At 44.7% G+C, this 10,822-nt stretch overlaps 1 pseudogene; it reads left to right on the top strand.

The window, feature by feature from the left end:
• Window positions 1-9,667: 9,667 nt before the first annotated feature.
• On the top strand, window positions 9,668-10,471 carry LOC106735845 (40S ribosomal protein S24-like; annotated as a pseudogene).
• The last annotated feature ends 351 nt before the right edge of the window (window positions 10,472-10,822 follow it).

Here is a 10,822-nt window from a genome sequence, read left to right as displayed (position 1 = left end):
CTGACTCATTGTTTAAACAAGAAATCAACTCCTAATGTGCTAAACCATTCACAATCTGGGATTGTTACAGCTGGTAGCCAAATCTGACTAATGAAGCCTCACTGACTGTGTGGCTTTAGATAAGTTTATCTCCCTGAGCTTTGGTTTCCTCATCTATAAAGCAGAAACTAATGAAACCCTCCTATGAATGGCTAAGCTCATATTTGTAAAGCTCCTATAACCAAGTCTGCCTTAGGACTTTGGAGAACTCTCGGCACTTTGCCTTTGTGGGTCCCTTCCTCCATAAATAAATAAATACATAATAAACATGAAGTTTTACAGCTGCATTGGTATAAAGATTGATATAATCCAGACTGGATTCAGTTTCTGTTTATTATTACTTGCTTATTTTCATATACAAATTTTATTCATTATTATAATCCTTTTCTCCTTCCAATTTTAAGAGAAACAAAACTAAATTTCTGGGCCCCTGAAAGTATCATGGATCCTGGCCATGGTGCCTATGGTACCCAACGGAGAAGCCACCCCTGCCTACTGTACTGCCTAGCCCATGGCGTGTACAATAAATGGCAACTAGATATTAATAAAAATATAGGAAGACTGAGGTATACAACAGCAAAAAATGGTTATAAAGTCCCTTTCCTAGTCATTTTATCCCCCCCTCACACTCACTATATAAACAGTTATCATCTATATTTTCTGTTGGAAAAAATAAGGCTCAAGGGGATAAATGATATGCTCAAGAATATGCTTAAGAAGGGTAGGAACGTCTAACACTCATTGTTTAAGTGTGCACACACACACACACACACACACACACACACATCTACGTATATGCATATATAAATGGCCAGAGGACACATGAGCTCACCAAAGAGACAAAGAAAGGGTGAGGGGGCCAGCAGATGGTATGGTGGTTAAAGTGCTGGACTCTCACATGGCTGACCGTGGTTCCAATCCTGACTTGATGGTTTGCTTTCTCACGATCTCTCTGTCTCTCTCTCTCTCTCTCTCTGTCTCTCTCTCTCTGTTCAAACTAAAAAAAAATAATAGTAAAATAAATAAAATTAAATAAAGGAAAAAAAAAGAAAAAAAGAAAGGGTAGGGAGAGAAAGCACCCCCAATGGGGTGTGGTCACGCCACCATTCTTTCTCCACGTTTCCATCCTATCAGGACTGTATGCACACACACCTAGTGTGTTTTCTAAGCCGTGGGGGCCAGTATTGGAATTGTGCTTGACCATGTGGGACCCAACTCCCTCAGAAATTAGACTATCCAGAGACCTCCTTGAACAAGCTGGGTGGGTGTGTGCCCATGGGCGTGTGTGTGCCCATGTGTCTGTTTTACGAAGTCAGAGCTTGAAGCTGGGTGTGAAGATCTTGATGGTGTTGTTGTCTCTCTGCCTATCTCTCTGTCTCTCTTGCTCATGGGAGAAAGATAGAAACTTAGAAGTGGATGCTGACAGCGAGTGCATGAGCAGAGAACTAAAACTGCTTCCAGTGCCTGATCTCATGCTCTCCCTACCACTTGGTCTTTGCATCTATCAAAAGCTGTGTCATGAGAATTGATAAATGGCACTGTCTATAGAAGGTGGCAGACACCCCAACACCTCCTTCCACAGAACGGAGAAGAACCTGCTCAGGGCTGAAATCCAAACACATCATGCCAGATTAAACTGTGCGTTCTCATTCCCCACCCAAATGTGCTCTTGGAAAGTCTAATTATAGTGACTTCTATTTTCTTGTAAATAATCACATCTGTCATAACTGATTTACCCGATCCAAGGCTCCACGTTGGCAGTCTCAGTGGCCCAAGCCAATGTGTCAATTATGCCAAGTAGGCTGTGAGCAAAAGTTGCATGAAATGAAGAGAGAGAATAAAAAGTCACAACCGTATAGATGGGGAGGACCAATATGTGCTTTTTCACAACAGCAATATCAACACAAACTCCAAAACGTGGCCAATGGTGGCAATCTCTCGGCAAACTGACTTAGTAAAACAGACACAGCCCGCCAATTCCTGGAGAATAAAAATCCTTTTTTCAGAGGCGAGTAATCCTAGGAACTGGTTTCTTTAAATTCTCTTGATTTCTCTTGTAGATACCCCCTAGCCCTGCCACCAGGAATTTGCCCTGGTTTTTAGGTGCATTTTTAGGAAGAAAGATGAGTTGAAGGATTCGTACCTGTGGGAGACGTGAGGGCTATATTCCAAGTTTAGCTCTTCTCCTGACATAGAGCAGTAGCCAGAGCTATGGATTTGAACTTGGGTTCAAGTTTTCTCTCCTCACTCAACTTCCCTGTAGTGTGACTAAGCAAATCACTTAGCCTTCCCGAATTCATCTCAGCCTCCTCATCTGTAAAATGGTGACAGGAGAAGATTTCAAACATTCTCAAAAGTGCCTCCGTCTCAGAATCCTTGTAGGGTGGAATGATACAAGGACAGTACGTGACAGCCTATTGGGAAGAGCTAGGACTACACAGAAACTGATCATCGTTAGCAAATATGGAGCCTGATTTCAATCCCAGAGATAGCTTTTCTCTCTACTCAACTAACTCTAAGTAGAAACCATCACCCTCTAAGTCAGAAGGGATGAGAGACAGGATCTCCTTGGAGAGTTCTTCCAGTGTTTGAAAGTTGCCTTGCCAGTCAAGCTCTGAACGCCCCTGTGTACGATGGGAAACTGCGAGAGGACCGTCTTCTAGGTAAGAATATTGGAAAGTGGTAAGGCAGCTCTGATCTCCTCCCCAGATTCCACAGGAACCAGACATATGCTTTTGGTGACACAAATTTGGAAGCTGGTGTTACCTTCATTGGGTCTGCCCAATCTGTGTGAGCAGAAGGGTTAAGAGGACATGCTGAAGTCAGACAGTCCAGGTTTTGCATCTGGCTCAGCTGTTAACATGCAGTGTGACCTTGGCTAAGTCATCTCATCGGTGCTTCGGTTTTGTCATCTACAAAATGAAGGGAATTATAGCACTGACTTCTTTTTTAAAAAAGAATTATTTTTATTTATTCATTCATTTTATTTTAATTGGACCAGATACACACACACACACACACACACACACAGAGAGAGAGAGAGAGAGAGAGAGAGAGAGAGAAAGTGAGAAAGCAGGTCACCAGGTCCAGGACTCGAACTGTGGTCAACCATGTGGGAGTATACAGCACCTTAACCACAATGCCACCTGCTGGTCTCCTAGCACTGACTTCTTAGGGTGGTGATAAGTAATGAATGAATGATTACATGAAAATGGCTTACAACAGGGCCAAGCACACAGGAAGTAGTGGGTTGGGGTGAGGATTTACTACAACTGCTAGTGTAGTCCTATTGCAAGTCAATGGCCTTCCTTCCCTTATTCAGTATTTATAAACATGCATGTGTGTGCCAGCAAGTGGTGGTGGGGTGGTTAAGGCACTGAACTCCCACATGGCTGACCACGGTTTCAGTCCTGGTCTGGGGGCTTACTTTCTCACTTTCCCTCTCTCTCTTTCTCTCTCTCTGGTAAGTGTGCGTGCCCTGTAGCAAATTAAAAAATAGTGATGACAATAAAACAAAACTTAATCATTCTTTAAAAGAAAAACAAAACAGAGACCAGCAGATGGTGTAATTGTTACATTGCTGGACTCTCGCGAGGTCAACTGTGGTTCGAGTCCTGGATGCTAGTGGCTTAAAACTCACGCCAGGTGCATGTGTGTGGTGCCCAAAATCCCGAGAGGAGAAGGGAGGAGAAGAGATTGTGGAGTGGTCATCCCACCTGGGGGTGATTTCTCGTTTTCAGTCTCTATCTCTTGCAAATTCACGTGCCCTATAACAAAAATCTTCCTTGAAAACAAACAAAACAAAACCCGTGTGTGTAACATGTTATCCCCTTTCATATTTCCCACACCCAACCCCTTAGTAGGAAGGAAATTCTGTGGCCAACACAGAGGACTGTCAGTAAGGCACAGTGTTACGAGCTCCATGGTCTACAGCTGGACCTTCAAGAGAGACAGTAAGGGTTCATTTCCAGGTCAGAGACGTAGAAGAAAAAGTTCCAGGGGGACCCAAGTCCTAGCCCGGTGCCATTTTTCCCACTCTGGGCCTTGGGTGACTTTGGGTAAGTTGCTTCCCTCTCTGGGCGTCAATGGTTTCAGCTGTAAAATAAAGGAGCTTTGTGCTGCAGATCTCAGTTTACTCATCTGTAAAAGGGGATAATAAGAAAACTATCGCAGACTTCCAACGAGGTGTGAACAATATCCCATATCAGTCACTGACATGGACGAGGTCCTGCTGGTGGCCCAAGGGCACGGTGCCATCTGGCTGTGATGTCTCCCTGGCCCATTCGCTGTACACATTGGCCTCTGTGTTTCCCTCGCACCCCCCAGGCTCACGCCTCAGGCTCACTCGTGCCTTAGGGCCGTTGTCCCAGCTCTCCCTCTGCCCAGAATGCCCTTTCCCTCAATAGCACCATGGCTTCCTCCCCCACTTCCTTCAAGTCTTAGATTACTAATTCTCCTTATCACTTTCTAGCACATGCATGATTTCCTCACGTATTGTTAATTATTGCTTATTTCCTGTTTCTCCCCAGACAGGAAAATATAAGTTCCACAAGAGAATGATCGCTTTCTGTTTTGTTCCCCCCCTCCACCCCCACCACACACACACCCCCAGCCTGGGAAGAGATCCTGGCATATAGCAGGTGATCAATAAGTGTTTGATGACTCATGGAAGGGAGGAAAGAAGGAAGGAATCCAGAAGGAAGGAAGGGAGTTGGTGTGGAAGGAAGGAAGGGTACTTCTTATGGAAAGGAGTTGACTAACATTCTGTAGCCTTCCTACGTGTGAAAGGGGATTCTTTTTTTTTTTTTTTTTTTGAGAGATTTTCGCTGTAGGGCGCATGCACTCGCCAGACAGACAAAGAGAGACATAGAGACAGAAAGCGAGAAATCACCCCCCAGGGGGGATGGTCACGCCGCAATCCCTTCTCCTCCATTCTCCTCTCGGGATCTTGGGCACGCACGCACACGCGCCTGGCGTGAGTTTTAAGCCACCGGGTCCGGGACGCGAACCGCGGTCGACTACGTGGGAACCCAGCGACATAGCCATTATGCTGGTTCCATGAAAGGGGATTCTTAACCATGCCTCTATTTTCCTTTTTTACAAGCAAAATGAGAAATAGTGATTGACTGGCTAAAAAAATAATTGGAATAATAATAATAATGATCAGGAAAAATAATGAAAAGCTATTGATTGATGAAGTGACTATTTTAATGTCTCTGTATTGACTGACATGCATGGCATTCCCTTTTGAAAAAGCAATGTAATGCACTGTAAAGTTATATGCGATTCAATGTAATATAAACAAGATTATGGTGATAATAAATAAATTTAAAAAAAAAGAAAAAAATTAAGATGATCTTTTCTGGAAAAAAAAATCATGCATCTATTTTCCATGAGGAAGCATCTTTACATAAATACTCAAGACCTGTTACGTCCCCCTGAACTCCTGCTGGAAGCAGAGTAAAGCCCCTGGTTGCAGGTGACAGTCGCTGGGCCACCTCCAGACTCCTGCAACATCACAGACGGGTCTGTCTCCCCTGGTCAGAGAGCAGTAACGGCCCTGGCTCTGGGGAAGTGGTAAGCGCAGATTCCCCTTGAAGGGGTTCCTCCACGGTGTGCAGTGCAGGGCACGGGGAATTTGAGAGACCATCTAGCCAGTGGCCAGACTTCCAGCTCTCTCATCTGGTTCAATCAGGACAAAGTGGAGACTTTGATCTTTTACGCCTGTCTCCCATATTGGTCTCAAGGGGTCCTGAACCTGGCCAGGTAACAGGGTCGTACCATTTACTGACCTCTAATGCTCTATCACCAAATATTGCCAGTTTTAAAACGTGAAACTTTAGGTACCTCGGCTCCAGACTGTCTGCAGTCCCAGCCATGCTTCTTTGACACATTGGTTGGTGGTGTCACTCTTTTTTCTTTTTTTTTTTTGGAGAGTTTTTTTTTTTTTTTTTTTTTTTTTTTTTTTTTTTTTTTTTTTTTTTTTTTGCTATAGGGTGCGTGCGCTCACCAGACAGAAAGCGACAGAGAGACAGAAAGCGAGAAATCAGCCCCCAGGGGGGATGGCCAGGCCGCAATCCCTTCTCCTCCATTCTCCTCTTGGATTCGTGGGCATGCAAGCACACGTGCCCAGCGTGAGTTTAAGCCACCAGATCTGGGACTTGAACCGCAGTCGACTACATGGGAGTCTAGCCATTACGCTAACTGCTGGTCTCCAGTGATGTCACTCTTTACATAGCCCTCCAAACGGAGTGCAGCTCTACGCTGAGACTCATGAACCTTCATGACCCCGGGAGCTCTAGAGAGGCTGTTACAGCTGGACACTGTTCTGCTAGCAATGCTGTTTAAAGTGGTCTGAAGAGGTTTTAAAAAGTTCATGGAAAATGTGTACTATTTTAAAAAATGCATGGATTTTAAAAATGTTTTGCATTGAAATAAACTTATACTTTAGCTCCATTTCCCCACAAATGTTTAAAAATATTCTTGTATATATCCCCACCCCCTACTGTTCCTTCTTGGACCTGCTGTCCAGAGAGCCTCAGCTACCTGGGAGTGATGACACCCTAGGGTCCCATCTGCTGCTCACAGGGCTTCATTCTCTTCTCCAAGTCCCTCGATTTGGTCCATTCTTTTGTCATGTCTGTGATGTTGCATGAGTCCAAAGGTGGATTACTGGCTGTCACCTGCAACCAGGTGCTTTACTCCGTTGCCAGCAGGAGTCAGGGGGAAAGAGATCATTCAGGAGGCTGCCTCTGGCATCAGGCACGATCACTGTCATGCCCGGCTTCACGTGATGTCTGACCATAGTGAAATGATAGTGACCGCTGACTGCAAGTTCACAAGGTCTCGGGCATAGGGCCAAGTATTCTCCCTCTCTCATCACATTTAATCTGTAGCCAGCCAACGAGGCAGGCATTACACTCCCCCGTTGTACAGATGAGGAAGCTGACGTTTATAGAAGAGAATGATCTTCATGTGTCTCTACAGCTCAGAAGCAGTGAGAGTTCTAAAGCTTACCCACCAACTGGGCTCTAGGCTCATAGTTAGGTCTTCCTTTAAGCCACAAATACAACTGTGGTCAGAGTGGGAGGAAGCCTGGAGACCTTAGGCTCCACTGAGAGCCTCAGTGCAGAGTGGTAACCAGGATCCATCCGCACTCTTCGGTGGGACCATGTAACCTCCAGATGTACCCACTGGTCTCAGCCCACATTCCCAAGGAATTCATGAACAGTTTTCTAAAACACTTTGATGAAAACCAGGGATGCCTGATTTGTGGTGTTTCTTCATCCACCAGCTCAAGAATAGTGATTTGTTTGTTTGTTTGTTTGTTTTTAATGAAGTTGGGCTAGCAGGTGGCATGGTGGTTAAGGTGCTGGATCCCAAATGGCTGACTCCACAGTTTAAGTCTCAGACCTGGTGGCCTGAAAAGCCTGCCAGGCACATGTGCATGTAAGCCCCAAATCTTGAAAGTAGAATAGAGGAGAAGGGATTGTGGTGTGGCCATTCTCATAGGGGGTGATTTCTCACTTTCCCTCTCTGTCTCTCCCTGGTGAGCACACACATCCTATGGCAAAAATCTAATAAAAAAAATAAAAAGAAAGGAAAAGAAAGAAAGAAAGAAAAAGACATTAATCTGGCTTGACCTAATCTTGGTGAGCTCATGCTGGCTTTTAGTGACCAGCATTCTTCCTCTCTAAGTCCAGCCAAAATATCCTTAAGAAAACCCAGGAAACCCAGACATTTAAGGCAACCAAGACTGACCCTAGTTGAGTCCAGGTCCAAGGTCAGATTGCAGCAAGGCAATGTTGGTGGCAGGGAGGTGAGAACAGTGTAAAAAGAAAATGACCCAATCATTTACCAAGAGAAGATCTGCCTTGAGCCTACCTGTTCTGCTTCCCCACTTTGTATCTGGAGCATTTGGCTAAACACAGCAGAGACAGCAACCCCCGACGCCTTCCTGACACATTAAAAAAATAGTCACAGCAAGTTATTGGGGTACATGAAGATTAACAGCATCCATTTATTAAGCTCCTACTATGAGGGCATTACAAAGCTCATGGAAAAATGGAATTAGTGTACAAGTTTATTTTGGTGCCCCAACATTGAAATTCACACATGACTTTTCCCTAATCTGCATTTCCATGAACTTTTGGAAGGTCCTTTCTATTTGCCAAGCCTTGTGCATAGTGCTAGATTTACATAATCCCTTAAAATGTAAAATACTTTTTAGTGGAGAAATACATTCCCATGGTCAAGAAATCAAGTACTACAGAGGCTCATAATGAGAACCAGTGGTTTATAATGAGATCTAGCTCCCCACTCCCACCCCTGCACACTCCCCAAGGCAGCTGTTACTAACTTTTCCTGTTTCTAGTTCCTTGGGTGGAGGCTTCTCTGCAAAGATTGGATGATGTAGACAGGATTACTACCCCTCTTTACAGAGGGTGACCTGGTGGCCCAGGGCAGCCTAAGGTCGCATAGCTGGCAAGTAAAGGAGGCAGGATTCAAACTCTTATCTGCCTCACTCTGGGTCCTGCTCTTAAACTTGAAGCACTCTGCCTGATATTTGAAGGAAAGGCTGTGGCCCAGGTCCCATTGGCACATATGCCTATCGGGCTTTCGGGTCGGCTATTGTCTAAAAGCCCTCATGGTGGACTCAACTGAAACATCATGGGATGGCACCCCAGTGAGTTTTTCTTTCCCTAGGAGGTTGATGTCAACTCCTCTTCCCAGTGTCTTCCCGTGTGACCTCCTCCAGTCACTGCAGACATCTCTGACCTGTCCGTTTTGACCCAGCTGCCAACAGGACAGGTGAGTGTCTGGGGCCCGAGTACTTCCATTCAGGAGCCTCTTGGCTTCCTGTCTCGTCCTGGAAGACAGAACTATGACGTTCATCACCAGCTCTGTTAGAAAGTTGTCAGAAAGAGCAGAACCCTTGAGACCAGCTGTTGGCATAATGGCTATGTGGCTGGACTCCCATGTAGTCAACCATGGTTTGAGCTCAGACCTGGTGACTTAAACTCACACCGGGCACGTGTATGTGTGTGCCCAAGATCCTGAGAGGAGAATGGAGGAGAAGGGTTTTGCAGTGTGGCCATCCTCTGAAATAACCTTCCGGTGATTTCTCACTTTCTGTCTCTCTGGTGAGTGTACGCACCCTATAACAAAAACCTCTCAAAAAAAAAAAAAAAAAAAAGAATGCTTCCCTTTGCTTTATGGCTATAACTATTCCTGGAGAAAAATGTATATGTAACAACATTGATAATACAGGGGTTTTCAAAAAGCTCATGTAAAAAACTCTATGTATAGGTTTTATTTTTATTTATTTTTTTGTCACCAAAGCAAATTCATATTTCACTTCCATTTTTCCATGCTCTTCTTGAAGTCCCCTCATATTTATTAATAGCCTAGCTAGTGGTTAGGTGCTTTGTTTTTTTTAAGAGGGATTTTTGCTATAGGGCATGTGTGCTTACTGGAGAGACAGAGAGAGAAAGAGATGGAAAGTGAGAAATCACCCCCTAGGGAGGAGGGCTATGGCCATGCCGCAATCCCTTCTCCTCCATTCTCTTCTCAGGATTTTTGGCATGCATACACATGTGCCTGGTGTGAGTTTCAAGGTACTAGGTCTGGGACTTGAACCACGGTTGGCCATGTAGGAGTCCAGCAACGTAACCATTATGCCATGTGCTGGTTCCATGGTTAGGTGCTCTGATCCAGACAAGTCAGGTTCAAATCTTGGTAAGGGCACTCCCTAGCTTTGATAACCTAGTAAGTTACTTCCCTCTCTGTAACCGATTCACCTGCTATGAACCTAGAAAGGGTGTGGTGAGAATTATGGATTATGAATGACGAATCACTAGGTTAAGAGAGGTGCTCTGGCTCTTTTCCTCCCTGGCTGCTTGAGGATAGACCGCCATCATGAATGACACAGTAACTATCCGGACCAGGAAATTCATGGTCAACCAACTACTTCAGAGGAAACCAATGGTCATTGCTGTCCTTCACCCTGGGAAGGCAACAGTACCTAAGACAGAAATTTGGGAAAAACTGGCAAAGATGTACAAGACCACACAAGACGTCATCCTTGTGTTTGGGTTCAGAACCCATTTTGGTGGTGGCAAGACAACTGGCTTTGGCATGATTTATGGTTCTTTGGATTACGCGAAGAAAACTGAACCCAAACATAGACTTGCAAGACATGGCCTTTAAGAGAAGAAAAAGACGTCAAGAAAACAGTGAAAGGAATGCAAGAACAGAATGAAGAAAGTCAGGGGGACTGCAAAGGCCAGTGTTGGTGCTGGCAAAAAGTGAGCTGGAGACTGGAGAGTAGTCAAAGCAGTAGAGATTCTGCAATGATTGTCTGCGGTGATGGCGCAGATTTTTCATGAGAGGATTAATAAACTAAAAAATTAAAACAAAACAAAACAAACAAACAAACAAAAACAGAGATGCTCTGAACCCTCCTGACCAGAGTCAGCACTATTGTTATTTATTACTGTTGTTGTTGTTGTTTAGGATCCTGCAGTTAACTGAGGAGCCTATGTGGTCCTCATGTTCAAGAGGAGTTACCAGAAATAACTGGTGGTATCTTAAAAGTACTTCAAAATAGAGTTACTAGCCCCATTTTGCAGGGGAGCAAGTGTTATGATTTGGATAATGGTTTGTCCCCCAAATGTTCATGTTTTGAATCTCGGTCCCCTGTGTAATGGCCTTGGGAGTTGGTGAGATCATTAACAGATGAGGCCTAGAGGGCAGTAAGTGGAACGTGAGGGCAACATCACCC

This window comes from Tupaia chinensis, unplaced genomic scaffold, assembly GCF_000334495.1.
Source record: "Tupaia chinensis unplaced genomic scaffold, TupChi_1.0 Scaffold000545_1, whole genome shotgun sequence".
Taxonomy (NCBI): Eukaryota; Metazoa; Chordata; class Mammalia; order Scandentia; family Tupaiidae; genus Tupaia; species Tupaia belangeri.
The sequence above is the reverse complement of the archived record's forward strand: the minus strand, read 5'-3'. Positions and strand labels throughout refer to the sequence as shown.